A 12,670-nucleotide genomic window follows, 5' to 3' on the forward strand; every position below is an offset into this window, starting at 1 on the left:
TTACTGGTTTGGTAGATATATCCTCATCCTACAATGGTGATCCTATAGCAGCAAATTGGTCTACAAAAATCTTAACCTTGTTGAGATATTCAATAAGCTTGAAATCACCTCTTTTTAGATCAGCAAACTATACTTTTAATTGAAAATTTTTTAGGGTGGAGATCTCCTCATGCCACTTGTGAAGAATGTTCCACAACTTTTTCGTGAGAACTTATGATGAAATATGTAGCAAAACCTCATGAGAAAGAGTAGCTATAGTAAAGGCTACAATAGATTGATCTTGTTTCTACCATGCAATGAGCTTTGGATTCTGAACCATAGTGGTTGAGACTTTCTCTGAGCTCACATCCTGCATTGTAATTGTTTGAGAAACAAATTCTAAAGGCACAGGAATCTATCAATCAAGATGCCCTATTAAATCATGACTGCAAAGAAACAGAATAATTTGTTTCTTTAAGTGATGAAATTCGAAGAATCAAGTTTCATAGTAACCAGATGACTGAAAAAATATGCATTAATGGTGGTCATTAAAATAGAGTAAAAAAATTAGAAAAGAATGTAGAAATGGAAGAAGAATGAAAGATGAAGACAATAAGTTTTAAAAAGAATGTAGAAGATAGACGCGCTAGGTTCTTGATCAAGATTAGGCTATCTCATTTTTTTTAGACAACAAGAAATTAAAGTTTAGAGATCAGAGATACCCATATTCAATTGAAGTATTTAAAAACATGCATATACATATACATATGATTATGCATATATATGTATATGAAACGATATTATAAAGAAGTGAGAGGCTCACGTTGGATCTGGTCTAATGTGATCTGACAAAAATTCAGATCTAGTCAAATTCAGAAGACGTGGTATGAAGAAAAAAATTGTTCAAATCTGGTCAGATTCAAAAATGGCTTAGATCACGTCAGATATGCCCTAACGTGATCAAGAAAAGATCTGATATGAAGGATCATTGATCTATTTGAGGAAAAAAAAAGAGATGTGGGCATATCTGATTTGGTTCATATATGAGGAAATAACTAGAAAGAAAAGAGGAAAATCAAATCTGACCTAACACAAATATGACGTCTGATAAGATGATAGAGTTTTTTTTTTTACTAGATATGATTTGATTCAGATATGACATGATAATAAAGAAAGTAGAACAAATTTTTAGATATGATAATGAAGAAGAATTGGAAGAGGGAGTGATCTGAATTGTGAATTTCAAATCTTCTGAGAAGAATGGAAGATTTTTTTTTAAAGGGGGTCTTTGCAGCCAACGATCAGCAAGACTTACCTCTTATGGGCTCTGATACCATGTTGGAAATTGTGTCTTGCACAAAAAATAGACAAGAGGAAAAAGAAGAAAGTTTGAAACAGAAAAGTCAACCTTCTCTCAAGGGTGACGTCTCTTTGTATTATATATATATATATGAAACATATTATAGTATTGCCCCTTTTGCTAAATACACGTGTTTTATTATGTAGATCTAGATCTAGATCCGGATCTTATGTGATCCAGTATAATCTTAACAATTGTTAGGAACTGAAATGTTTCTCAATCATTAATTTTTTCGTTACGCAACTCATCATACAATTGAGATGTCTCTGCTCCAATCATTTTCAATTATTCTTCAATGTATGATAATCTATTAAATGCTAACCTACTTAACCATGTCTTATTAGTGTAAAAACATAAAATAGTTCTAATGCCCAATAAATGCTTGTATAAATTAGTTCATACAACATATCAAAGATTCGACTTCTCAATTGTCATTTGTGCATCATTTTCATCCACCATTATTTGTCTCATGTCATCATTGTCTTGATCCTCTTCTCTCGTTTCTAAGTTATCATCAAATGACATGTTATAGTCATCATTGTCATCGCCATCTAATCCTCTACTGTCAACATGATCATTGTAACACTTGTGTTTTTTTTCTTAATATAAAATAAATAAAGATGAATTTTATGTCCAATATATATGAAAAAAAAAATAAATTTAATATGTACATGTCAGATATTTTTATAGTGAATTTTGGATATATTGGATATGGCTCTTAATCCTAGTATTTGGTTCTAATGTGGGTTTGAATTAGCTTTTGGATTTAGACTCTTAATTTAAGAGTTTAGATTAAATTTAATTTGGTAAATTGGATCTAATCTTAAACGGATTGGACCCTAATATGGGACGACCCTAGGTGGGCCCTACTTAAAACCAATTGTCTATATAGCAATTAACTTATTTAATTAATTAAATGAGAGGTGTGAAGAGGGTGGGGCGTCCCCACCCCTCTCTCTCTCTCTCTTAATGATTGAAAATTCAAATAAAAGGACCCATAATAAAATAGAGTCCTTGTTTTACTTGAACTTTGTTAATTAATGGTACTAAGAAAACCAAATATAGAGGGACTCTCTCTCCCTCTATCCATACAAATTTGGAGAGAGAGACCTCTCCTAATGATGATAGGGGAGGTGAGGGTCTATATAAAGGCCTCTCACACGCCCCACTCTCCTACCTCTATCATAACTCTCTCTCTCAAATTTATCTCTCTTCTTATAATTGCCTCTTCTTCTCTCCTTCCTTTGTAACCCACGACCCCTAGGCGAGACCTCTCACGCATGTGGCAACCATTAAAGCTGAAACAAAAAGGTTGTAAAGTTTCACATCAACACCAAACGTCCGACAATTTTTTGTTCTAAGCAATTTCAAGAAGGATCTTATTGACTTGTGTGTGTGCATAGCAACAAAGGTGCATATGCATGCCGAATTAAATTTCCAGACTTGTTTATTAGATGATATGAATCCTAAACACATATTTTAACTAATATCTTATGATTTCGAAAGACTACGGGTCTCTAGATGGATTTTTACCAAAAATGCGTTCTTGGAACAACCATAAATTAGGTTTGTTCTTCGTAAAATTCTTGTTTGATATTTTTAAATCATGATGGATGTATATTTGATGTGATTAACATGTGTAGATCCTATTTAAATTGGTATGTGTGGTAAAAAATAAAATAAAACTCAAAAAAGAATGAAAAAAACTGAATAGTAAAAATCATTTTGGGGATTCAGAATTTTTTTGAGAGTTTTAATGGTTTTTTGTTGATATGCTTCATGTTATGTTTCATGTATTGTCTAATCTGGACTATATTCATGTTAGATGCATGATTTTATGTATGACTTAATTTATTTTTATAAATAAATTCATATAGATAGTAATGATTAGGGTTTATAGGAGCCTTTTTTGAAAAAATATGATTTATGAGTTTATTTATGATTTGTGCTTAATTAATTCATAATCAGCCATTATGTTAGATCTGATATATATGTGCATGATTCATATTAGATTTAGAATTTAATTCTATTATTCTAATATGTATTTCGGTATATGAGTGCTTGCTTTTGAAATAAATTGTTTATTATATGTTTCATATTTGATTCCATGCATTGGATTATTTCTTATGCAGCATGAAATTATGTTGATGCATGTTTAAACTAATATTAATTGTATTATGGTGAATTAAATCATGAAAATCATGTTTATGTAATTTGTTTTGTGAAAATGTGAAATATATATAATTTTTAATAAAAATAGAATGTTGTCCTATTTTTACGGGCATAAACATTTTTCAAGAACTTTATCATACTCCCAAACAATTTAGCAAAAAAATATCAAATTTTAGAAAGACATTTCGGACTCATAGAGGAAGTCCCAAGAGAAATGTTGGCTTCATTCGAGGTCTAGATAAGAAAATACAACCTTCGAAAGTCAAAAAAAAATATTTTGTCATAACAAAAATTTTGTATTCAACTACATTATCTTGTTGATTTTATTTCTCTAAATTTGTACCATGATTATAGCTAAAAAATTTATATATCTTAGATTACATATTTTTTAACTTTTAATAAAATTTTGATACACATATTCGTTATGGTCTATGAGTTAAAAATCTTGAAAGTTAGCTCTGAAACCTGAAATTTTGTAGAGCACAACCTGTCTAAGAACCTAAACGGGTTATGATACATGAATTTTAATTCACAACTTTCATGAAGTTTGAACCTGGTCTCTATGGGAGATTGTTCCAGACATGTTCATCTATGTACAATAATTTTTAAGAATTTTTGTCATTCTATAATGTTACTGAATTAATGCTTCTTCATAGAGACTGAATCAGACAGGTTAGTCTTGGAGCAAAAAAATTAGTTTCAGTAAATTATTTATTTCTCCTTGCTTCGGATTCCGATTAAGGCAAGTTTTATGACTATGTTTATCTAACACATTTGTGCATATACTGAAAAAATTTAAGATTTTTTCTCACAGTAATCTAACTGGGACAAAATTTATACCGACCGATAAAATTTAGTCCCTGTAGTTCCAAGTTAGAACTCTTGTGGTACATATGTTCGAGTTCCGAAAGAGGTTCAGTTGGACAAATCCTGGTTTCAAATGGACACACTAACCAATATGTGTGTTTTGAATTATGTTTATGATATCTCATGTTATGATTATGCACTTGTTGAATGATATTTGCATATTTAAATGAATGCATGATTTATTTATGTACTTACATGAATATAAATTGCAATATATGTTACGATCTAGTTTATGTATATGTATCATGATAATTAATTGTTGTTGTTACATGTCATGATATATGAATTGCATGATTCATAATTGATTGCTCTAGTGTGAACTTATGGTTCAAGGAATCGATCGGTGCTTGAGAGCCCGTACTGATATGTTACATATGCTCATGTGTACACTATTGTGAGGATGATGTCAAATAATACTATTATGTTGTAAGGCATGTATGTATGACATGCAAGCACATGAGACCGCTCAGTTGTGAGTAAAGGGGTTGTGAGAATCCATGGGGTGTTGGTTATGCACCAATTTATAAAAATATATCCTTGACCTATGACCTTAATAAGGATAACCATGCACTAGACGATTTTTGGTACCTTAACAGGATACCAAAATTGTGAGATCTAGCATCCCAAGTCTACCTTATAGAGGGTAGAAGGTACAAACTCCTGGGTCATTATTGTTGTTTATTGGCAGAAGGTCTCACTCATTCTTCAATTACAAGAGTTAGGGGGCGAGACTACTAGTTTATCCTAGGTGGTAGTCCCTTGACCTACAAGGTATTCTTTTATGAGATTGATCATATTGTTGTTGCCTTTAAGATGTTTTCAATAGGTTGTTGATCATTCTTCTATTGGATTCGTTCAGTTAGTCATTTAGGTTATAATAAAATAACCTGAATGTCTATATTGATATGATATTTAATGATGACGTATTATGTTTCTTGAAATTAACTGTTGTTGAGATTCAATTGAATGTTTGTTATTATGTGTTGTGTGATGTTATGAATACATGCTTATATATGCTTAGTGTTGTGTATGCATATAACGTTAATACGTGTCCTACTGAGACTCGGTTAGGAGTCTGACATCTTACTTTTATAATGTACATATAGTAAATGAGTTGAGGAACGTTTGCAGCATGTTGCAGGGGTGCCATGTGAACCATTTATTTATTTTGTTTAGTTTATGTGGAATTCATTTGACTCTAATAATTGTTTATTTAATTAAACATTAATATGAACCATATGATCACGAATGGATGAATTAGAAGGGTTTATGGTTTGTTGACACTGTTTTAAATACCTATAACTTGCCAAGAGTGTTTAACCATTTTCAAAATAATGTTTTCGCTGCGAATTTTAAAATAATTGTGTTTTAAAAATAAAAAGTTTTATCAGTTGGATGTCTTTTCTCAGTTTCTGTTTTAGGAAGCTAGTTAACGTCAGTGCTTGCGTAGGTTGACTCCTTAGTACTCAATTTGATTAAGACAATGTCATAAATGGGACATTATATATTTAAAAAAAACATGTATTTTTCGGTTAAAATTTTGAGGTGGTGCAATCATTGTTACTGCTAATCGACTATTTGAATACATAAACTAAATTAAAATTCATTGTATCTATCACTTCATGTGCTTTCATGCATGTAACATTCTTGCATTTTCAACTTTCAATATTAACCATAAAATTAATACATGTGTCATCACACTTACATCTTAAGTATAAATTACAAATTTCAACAAATTATACCTAGTTGTATCATCTACCCTGAAAGGCTGAATGTTATCTAAATTATTGTGGTGATGATCGCTAGCACTAGTTTGTCGATGTAGTTACGCATCATTTGATCATGTACAACATCAATTATTCGTGGAAGCTCTTCATTGCTTGCATGTTGAACATTTATATCTATAATTGGTTCAGTTAATTGCATGCCCTCCACGTGCATGTTAACAACATCAATAGCGTCCATGGTTTGTCAAAGGACTGAGCTCAATAAATAGTGTATGAGACCGATGCACATTCTTTACAAGATTTTCATAATTACTATCATCAATTGCTTATTGTTTACATGCTCTTTGTTTAACTTTATGGGTAACTAAGTAAACATCGTTATTAAATAACATTGATTCTACATCATCAATGTCCAAAACATCTATCCATATTTGTTGGCTATCTACGTTTGAAGAATAACTATACTGGAGGCTCAATAACTCTTCCATATCCGATTTTACGAGAGATCAAAAATTAAATTCCTTAAAACTAATGTTTTTGAAGACCACTATAGATATCTAAGTAAAGTTATCAATGTTATGGTTGTTTACTTTAACCCTTTCAGAGGCCATCATTAAATGCTTACATCAACCACATAATATATTTTTCATATAATGAAAATAGCATATGAAAAAGGTCATATAGATATCGTTCTTTCAATCAATCAATAAAACTACCTACAATAATCACTCTTAAAACCAACTAATTACAATAAACATAAAGGACAAGAAAACAAACATAAATCATCTACAACACCAATATATATATATATATACCCTAAACCTAGTAAACCCTAAATGATAAATCTAGTGTCAAATTTTAAATAAAACACAGATATACATAAAATATTCACAACAATAACCAAACACAAATACTACAAGGCTATTAAATGTTCATATCTACAAAAAGAAAAGCTTTTGAATGATATATATATATATATATATATATATATATGAAACTCACATTTTGATCTAATTAGAGAAGTCGATGAAAATGATACCACCACTATTAAGGATACCAAAAAAGTTATCAGAATGTTGCAAAAAGATTTTACGAGAATCACCACAAAGAGAGAGGGAAAAGGGTTAAAGTTCTAACTAGAAACAAACGAAAAAACCAAAAAATAGAACCACAACGACTTTATATATGAATCAACAAGCATTACGAACATCCACAACAGAAATTTGTAGAAATTCTACATGAATGTCTTACATCATTTGCGAAGGTAGTGCCATATTTGCAATAGTCGTATCATAATGCGAACAATGCTCACAACACATATATGTGAATGTCGTCACATATTTGCATACCTTTTTTGAGGATTAGTCACTTAAAGGAGCTTCACATGGAAGGTCACGAATGTCATACTATATATGTGAATGTCGTCACACATTTCACACATTTGCGGATCTCCTTGAGAATTAGTTACTTAAAGCAACTTCTCATGCTAGCTCGCGATTGTCTTACTATATATGTGAATGTCGTACGGTAATTGTTAATATCCTTCGAATGAAAACTAGTCATGTTGACAAATTTCATTCATGAGGTTCATGCAAATCTACTTTTTAGTGAGAGCTTGCAATATTCTGACAACATACTGAAATATCGCACGAACCTCAGGAGGTTTGCTAGTGCGAAAGGTGAAAAAGGTCAAAAAAAAGTTGTGCAGCCGCAATTTTTGCGCAACTTTTTGACATGAGATAGATTTTGCAAATTGTGAGGCATTTCAGAAAACACGTCATTTTTTACTTTTTTCCATGTAAAATGCTTGTTGCTAACAACTTTACCAGGTTCAATACGAGTGTGCAAACATATCTGTATTAGATTCTATCTAATTCAGATTATATTATTTAAACAGCATACTCGGATTGCGGCCATTCATGAGTGAGTCTTATGTCCGATCCTTTTGCACCCTTAGCAGGAGCATCAAAATTCTATGTTAGGGTTCAAAACCCCGCCACGTTTGGCATCCCAGATCTGGATAACCACATGAAATATATGGTCAGATCATGTCGTCCAGACCCACCTTGCTTGTTCGCATAAGTTTGATGGGTGTTAGGGGTGTGTGAACAGGTCGGACCTCTACTAAAAATGGGTGGGTCTGGACTTGGCTTCAGTTAAGAGGTGCTGGTATCAGGTTTGGACTTGGCGCCCGGCTGAATCTGTTATAGGAAAAATCATACTCGTGGCCAATACTAGGTAAACTAATAAATTCTTCTATATTGAAAATTTGCAAATCTAGATTGAAACTTTGAGTTAAACTCATATTTAGTATAAGATTTCGTAAACTGTACCGCTCAAGATCATAGTTAGCAATACGTGAAAACTGCAAAAATCATTAAATACTGAACACGTAATTTAAAGATTGCCACATTTAAAAAGACGGCTGAGAAAAACGGCATAAAAGAACGAGTTGCAAAAAAAAATCAGCAAACAATATGTACGGGTTTAATTCGATTTTAATTTTACAAAACAACGTAAAAAAACAGACATACAGGTGAGATTTGTCGATGAGAAACAAGTTAGAATATAGGAACAATTAAATTCAGATTCAATAATCATCATGATCTGAACCCAATATCCGATCTAATTATATCCACTATTCAGTTTTTTTTGTAAGTATTTTGTTTAAACATATGTTTTTGTGTTCTAACTCCGCCTGTATACCTGTTTAGTTATACACTGCCGGTCCCAAGCCCGGATAAAGGAGGAGGGTTGTGGTAGGCCTGTGACAGCCAACATAAAAACTTAGTCATACCCTATGAATATGAACCAATATGAGAATTTCGTTGGGGCGTTCCCTACTGAGCGACGCGCTGTACTCGATAGACCCGGAGGCAGTGATAAATGGGCAAGGGTTGCTAGGTCGTCGCCCGGAAGCGACGCGTCACACCGGCGCCCGGGTGTGGTGTCAAATAGGCAAGGGTTCCCTCACATTGTTAGACGGGTGGGGGTAAAGAAGTTAGTCCAAGACCATAAAATTAGGTTAGCCACTTGGAACATAGGGTCTTTAACTGGTAAGTTGGTAGAGTTAGTAGATGTTATGTGTAGGAGAAAGATTGATATTTTATGTCTACAAGAGACCAAATGGGTAGGTGAGAAAGCAAAAGTGATAGAACCTTGGGGATATAAGATTTGGTATACAAGAATAAATAGGAATAGGAATGAAGTAGGGATCGTTATGAGTCGTGAGTTTATAAATAATGTAGTTGAGGTCCGTAGGAAGGGTGATAGGATTTTACTTATTAAATTAGTATTAGGTACGGATATTATTAATATTATTAGTGTTTATGCACCTCAAGTAGGTTTAGATGATTCCACTAAGTGTCAATTTTGGGAAGATTTAGATGGAGTAGTACAAGGGATATCTTATGGAGAAAGGCTTTTCATCGGCGGTGACCTTAATGGGCATGTAGGCATTAGTAGGGATGGATTTGAGAGTATCCATGGAGGCTATGATATAGGAGAAAAAAACGATAGTGGAGAAAGGATTTTAGATTTTGGTTTGTCCTATGATATGATCTTAGCAAACACTTGGTTTAGGAAGAGGGAGTCTCACCTAGTAACAATTAAAAGTGGGGTTAATACGAGTCAGATAGATTTTTTCCTACTTAGAAAGAGAGATAAGGGTTGTTGCATTGATTGTAAGGTTATACCGGGAGAAAGTGTAGTTACACAACATAAAGTCTTAATTTTAGATCTTAGAATTAGACAATGCCTCAAAATGGATAGACATAGGATAGATCCTAGAATTAAGTGGTGGGCACTGAAAGGAGCTAAACAAGGAATATTTGTAGAGCGGGTAGTTAAGGAAGTTGATTGGTGTCACGAGGAGGATTCAGAATCTATGTGGAATAAGATAGCGGGTGGCATGAGAAAGGTGGCTAAGGAGGTATTGGGTGAGTCTAAAGGCGGTGCACCGCTAGGTAAGGATACATCGTGGTGGAACAAGGATGCCAAATTAGCTATTAAGGTTAAAAGAGAGTGTTAAAGAAATCTAAGTAAAAGTCGTGATAATGAGAATTTGGAGAAGTATATGATAGCAAAGAAGGAAGCTAAAAAAAGTAGTTCGGAACGCGAAGGATAAGGTATATAAGGAGGCTTATGAAAAGTTGGATACCAAAGAGGGTGAGAAGGATATTTATAGGATTGCAAAATTGAGAGATAGGAAATTGAGGAATCTGGGTATAGTTAGATGTATCAAAGATGAAACGCAAAGGGTTTTAGTCAAAGATGAGGAGATTAAGGAGAGATGAAAAGATTATTTTGATAAGCTATTTAATGAAAGTCATGCTCAGGATCTTGGAGACTTTTCCATTCTTTTTCATGAGATGAATCGTGACTTCATGCACAAGATTCAAAAAAAGAAATTGCAGAGGCTTTGAAGAAAATGAAATCAAGAAGGGCAGTTGGCCCAGATGGTATACCTATCGAGGCTTGAAAATGCTTGGGAGAGAAAGGTTTAGAATGGTTGACAAATCTTTTTAACAAGATTTGACGGACAAATAAGATGCCTAATGAGTGAAGGAAGAATACTTTGGTGCCTCTATATAAGAATAAGGGTGATATACAAGATTGCACAAACTATCGTGGTATAAAACTCATGAGTCATACTATGAAACTTTGGGAGAGGGTGATTGAGTCTAGGTTGAGGAAGGTTGTCATGATATCGGAGAATCAATTTGGTTTTATGCATGGAAGATCTACTATGGAAGCTATACATCTTCTTAGACAACTTATTGAGAGAAATAGAGAGAGGAACAAAGATTTGCATATGGTTTTTATTGATTTGGAGAAGACTTACGATAGAGTACCTAGGGACGTTTTCTGGTGGACAATGATAAAGAAAGGTGTTTCTCTCAAGTACATTAGTATAATTAAAGATATGTATGAAGGAGTAGTAACCAATGTTCGCACTTGTGGAGGGGTGGCAACCAATTTTCCTATAACGGTTGGGTTACATCAAGGATCTGCTTTAAGCCCTTTCCTATTTGCTATAGTGATGGATGAGCTTACGAGATCAATTCAAGAAAATGTGCCGTGGTGTATGTTGTTTGCTGATGATATTGTTTTGATTGATGAGTCTAGAGCTGGGGTTAATGCTAAGTTAGAATTATGGAGACAGACATTGGAAGCAAGAGGTTTTAAGTTGAGTAAGAGTAAGACAGAATACATGGAATGTCGATTTAGTAAGCAACGAAATAGAGATGGGAGTATAGTGAAGCTTGGTGAGCAAGAAATACCGGTGGATGATTCTTTCAAATATTTGGGATCTATCATTCAAAAGTATGGAGAAATTGATGGAGATGTAAATCATAGGATAAAGGTTGGGTGGTTGAAATGGAAAAGTGCAACTAGAGTGTTGTGCGATCGTAGAATGCCATTGCGGTTGAAGAGTAAGTTTTATAGGACAATTATTAGGGCCGCTTTACTATATGGTACGGAATGTTGGGCTGCCAAGAGACATCATATTTAAAAAATGAGTGTAGCTGAGATGCGTATGCTGAGATGGATGTGTGGAAATACAATAAAAGATAAGATTCAGAACGAGGAGATACGTAAGAAGGTAGGCGTTGCACCCATTGAAAATAAGATGAGAGAGAATTATTTACGGTGGTTTGGACATATTCGACGAAGGCCTAATGATGCTCCAGTTAGAAGGATGGAGAAATGAGAAAATATATTAGTTAAAAGAGGTCGGGGTAGGCCTAGGAAGACATGGATGGAGGTGATAGGAAAGGATATGAATGCTTTGAACCTCACCGAGGACATGGCATTGGATAAAAATGAATGAAGGAGAAGGGTTCATGTGGAAGACCCAGAATGATTTTCTTTGTTGGTTCATATCGCCGACCCCAATTGTTTTGAGATGAAGGCGTAGTTGTTGTATGTTTTTGTGTTCTAAATGCTTCTCAAAAGAATGTGTTTTTTTGTCGATTATTTGAAGAAAATGGAGATTTTAATTTTTTTTCTTTTACAAAGTTTTACGAAAAGGAACTTGTTTAAACGTTGTTTTTTTAAAGGCAGACCCCTACCAGTTATACAACCATACCATTGGGTTTTGAACCTGCAACGTCCCAATACAAGGTGACATGACTAGCTGCTCCTGCCAGACCCGTTCTTGATTTCACGGGCTTGACCCAAACAATTAATTAGATCTTTTTTTTTTTGTTATCAAACCCTGACTCTATCAGCTACAGTCGGGTCTGGGTTGAGGCAGACATGACTATATAACTAATAACCGGGTCAGGTTCAGGTTTTGTCGGGTCACGAAAATAGAATCTCAAACTCGAACCTGCATTTTCATTAGAAAGTATATGTAAAATACTCTGGTCGGGTCAGCAAAAAATACGGGTTGGATACCTGGCGAAAATCATGACCCAAACCCGGCCCAGATATTACTCGGGTCGGGTTCGGGTCATCACTTTCCATGCTCATGCCCGAGAATTCGGGTCGGGTTCGAGTCTGAGACTTGCGAGTTGGGAGAGAGAATCTGCCCCGCGACGAAGGACGGAGGAGAAGCCAC

This window comes from Nuphar pumila, chromosome 14 (genome assembly GCF_984573655.1).
Source record: "Nuphar pumila chromosome 14, dmNupPumi1.hap1.1, whole genome shotgun sequence".
NCBI lineage: Eukaryota > Viridiplantae > Streptophyta > Magnoliopsida > Nymphaeales > Nymphaeaceae > Nuphar > Nuphar pumila.